A 4,076-nucleotide genomic window follows, 5' to 3' on the forward strand; every position below is an offset into this window, starting at 1 on the left:
ATAGATCAAATGGTAGTGGATACATTACAAATGTATTTCTTGTCTACGTTCATGCTAGTTTTCTAATATCTGATTTGGTATAAAACCATTTTCAGTTTTATTTTATCTAAACTATTGTAGTGAAACACTATGTATTTATGACAGGATACAAATGGTAGATTCAGTGTGTGTTAAAGAAATTTATAAATACAATTCAATGAATACCTTAAGGAACAATGATAACAAGAATAATTTCAAAGGAAAAACTTGCGGAGAATTATAGAGATAATAATACTAATTAGGTATATTTCTATAATCTCAAACTGATAGGTTGCACTCACTATTACAATCATAATTTTATTTCCCATAGTAATACTACATTACAAAATGCAATCAATCTCCAAAACGATTGCATTTTGTACCACATGTCATCAAGAAAACGAAAATAGGCATACTTCCATGATCTATAAATGAACAACGGAGCAACCACTGCCCAGAATCCTACAATAAATCCAAATGTCATACTCACAAAAAACCCATTCACATTATGACCATCACTCTTTTTGCCTTTGTGATCATCATCAGGAATTTGCCGATTGGAACTACAGTTGATGGGCAGTGGCGGACCACACAGATTGTTGCCGACAAAGTTAGATGCTTCAAAGCTTTGCAATTGAGTGCCTATTGGAATTTCCCCCCTCAAGTGATTATAAGACAAGTCAAGCTTGCTAAGAAAGCTTAAGTTTGACATGGTCGAAGGGATTTCTCCTGAAAGTCGATTCCTTGAGAAATCAATGGATTCTAATGATCTCATATTGCCAATGCTTGGTGGAATTTGGTCAGTCAACTGATTCTTGGACAAGTTCAAATAAATTAATCCATCTAGACTTGTAATTTCTCTGGGTATCCCTCCAGATAAATTATTATTAGAAAGATCAACATTTGTCACCATGCCAAGAAGATTCCTGTACTCTATACCTCTTCCTTTTGCCCATATGAGTGTAGTAACCACACTGCTTATTCCCATCGAGCTGCTTTCTCTATTGCTAAGAATGAATCCATCCATACTCCTGCTGTCTACATCGGTATGGATGAATGAATTCATACTCCTGTTCTTTAGCAACATGGCATTTAAGTGGTTGAAACATTTTGGTATATTTCCAGACAAATTATTTTGGGCAAGGTCCAAATCCTGAAGAAAAATCATATCACATATTTGATTTGGAATATGACCCAAAAATCTATTTGACCGAAGGCGAAGAATTTTCAAATTTATGAGCCTTTTTCCAACCCATGCTGGAATAATTCCTGTAAGTTTATTTTCCCCAAGGTCCAAGGAAATCAACTTTGTAGTGTTCTTCAAAATGGGAGGAAATATTCCAGATAGTGAGTTGTTATGGATGTTCAAAGAGTCTAGCTTAGCTAAGGAACCCATGGATGGGGGCAAGTACCCAACAAAACGATTTCTTTGTAAATTCACGTCCATGAGATCTGGCCATATTATCCAACAATTAGGTATTTCCCCTGATAAATTATTTGCTCCAAGATTGAAAAATTCTAAAAGCATTGGCTCATCTTGTTTTTGACATAATAAATCAGTCAGGGATCCAGAGAATGAATTGCTTGAAAGATCTAACCAAATAACACCATGAGATAGATGGGGTAATTTCCCGTGCAAGTGATTTGAGCTTAGATCAATGATTTCAGTAGATATCGGATACTTTAATGTATTAGCAAGCTCACTGTGGATATGATTATGAGATAGGTTTACATAAACAGAAGCATGAGAAACTGTTTCCCAAAACCATGTGGGGATAGAATCTGAAATCCCTGTGTTGGACATATCCAAAATGCGAAGATCCTTTTGTGACTGAATCCATGAAGGAAAGTTGGAACCTAACTGCCACGACCTCGTTCTCAATTCAATAACTTGAAAAGTAGGATGCCAATTGGGACCAACTTTTAAAGTCAAATTGTTCCCTGATGCACAAAATTCTGTTAAACTCGAAAGATTTGCAAGGTCATCTTCCTTCACAACTCCTTGAAAAAGATTGTCATCAATATTAAGATATGACAATTTAGATAAGGATTTAAGAACTTCAAATGGGTTTCCATGAAATTGATTTTTTGACAGATCAAGATTTCTTAATGATGAAAGTTTTGCAAATGATGTAGGAAGTGCACCACGAATTGAGTTGTTGGAAAAGTCCATTGTGAAAATATTTTGAAATACTCCAATTTGATCTGTCAAATTGCCTGAAAGTTGAGAACCAAAAGCTTCTAGTTGGGCGAGTCCTTGTGAAACACATGGAGCGAGAATATCTAAAATTTCATTAACCCGTTGGTTGAGTTTGAGAAATGAGAAATCTATCTCCCTTAAGTTGCAAAGATTACCAAAAGAAGATGGAATTTTTCCTTCAAGTTGATTATGTGACAAATCAAGTCTAACAAGAGAAGTCAAATTTCCCAAAGAAGATGGAATTTTTCCTTCAAGTTGATTTACTGAAAAATAAAGTCCAACAAGAGAAGTCAAATTTCCCAAAGAAGATGGAATTTTTCCATCAAGTTGATTTTGTGAAAAATCAAGTTCAACAAGAGAAGTCAGATATCCAAAAGAAGTTGGAATTCTTCCTTCAAGTTGATTTAGTGAAAAATCAAGTCCAACAAGAGAAGTCAAATGTTGTCCCAAAGAAGTTGGAATTCTTCCTTCAAGTTGATTACCTGACAAATCGAGTCCAACAAGGGAAGTCAAATTTCCCAGGTCATCAGAAATAGTCCCATGCAAGTTGTTCCATCCTAGGTCCAAGAACTTGAGATGATGAAGACTGTATAACCAATCAGGTATAGAGAATGAATTTTCAGACAAGTCGAGATTTTCAAGTAATGTGAGGTTTTGAATACCATCAGGAATTGAAACTTGAATGTTATTTCCTCTTAGATTAAGAGAAACAATTTTCCTCAGTTCAAATATCCACTTTGGGACAAAAGAATTTGTATCTGAAAGATCAAGAGTGATGAGAGATGAGAAATTTACTGTTGATGGCTGATTATAATAATTGAGCGTACATGCTGGCAAGCGTAACTCCATCAAAGAAGGAAGAGCTTGCAGAGTCTGTAACCAATTAAATGACTTTAATAGATTTGCATAACTCAAATCAAGATATTGAAGGTATGAAAGACCTGAAAGCCAATGAAGATTTTCAGCAAATAAAGTTTCATAGTTGTTATCATTTCGAAGGTCAAGATAGAGCAAATTTGTGAGGTTCCCAATTTGATATGGAATTTGTAACACCCCGTTCTAGAACCGGTTTGTTAACATCGCATTATGATATTAAGCGCAGTTACAATCACATGGGTTCAATTAAAATCCGGATAAATTTTTCATTTTAAAACGTACCGAACTTATAATACCCAATTTCGTGATCATAACCATATTACCTTGCGGAAACAGATAAATTAAGCTTAACATCATGTTCATTTCCCATTTTTAAACCATTAATTTACTTCTTGTTTAATTCAATACTTCTACCATATTGTAGGTTTCTTCATTAGCTACCCGTGGCTTCAAATCGTGCTCAAATCGGAGCACTGTAGTCCAAGTTAGGACAATTTGAAGCAACACAAGAGAGTGTTGGTCACAGGCCCCGCGCGCTTCAGCGCGCTACCGGGCGCTCAAGCGCGCGCTATCGGGCGCTAAAGCCTCCATCTGGGCGCTTAAGCGCACGGAGGCAGTAAGCATCAGCATTTCCAGTGTGGATGGGCGCTTAAGCGCGCAACAGGGCGCTCAGGCGCGCTAGCCTGGGCGCTCAAGCTCCCACTGGGACGTTTTAGCACGCAGAGACAGAAGCATCTCCTCCTTCAGTGGCGAAGGGCGCTTAAGCGCGGACCAGGGCGCTCAAGCGCGCAACCCTGGGCGCTTAAGCCCCACCCTGGGCGCTAAAACACGAGGGGGCAGTAAGCCACCCAACTTTCTGCAGCAAAGGGCGCTTAAGCGCACGCCAGGGCGCTCCAGCGCGCAATCCTGGGCGCTTAAGCCCCCACTTGGGCGCTCCAGCGCGAGGAGGCAGAATGCATTGGCACTCGCAGGGGCAGCAGGG

At 38.4% G+C, this 4,076-nt stretch overlaps 1 pseudogene; it reads right to left on the reverse strand.

The window, feature by feature from the left end:
• Positions 1–328: 328 nt before the first annotated feature.
• On the reverse strand, positions 329–3,289 carry LOC133293172 (receptor-like protein EIX2; annotated as a pseudogene).
• Positions 3,290–4,076: the final 787 nt, after the last annotated feature.

This window comes from Gastrolobium bilobum, unplaced genomic scaffold (genome assembly GCF_033153095.1).
Source record: "Gastrolobium bilobum isolate Gb01-03AN ecotype WA unplaced genomic scaffold, APGP_CSIRO_Gbil_v1 utg516053, whole genome shotgun sequence".
NCBI lineage: Eukaryota > Viridiplantae > Streptophyta > Magnoliopsida > Fabales > Fabaceae > Gastrolobium > Gastrolobium bilobum.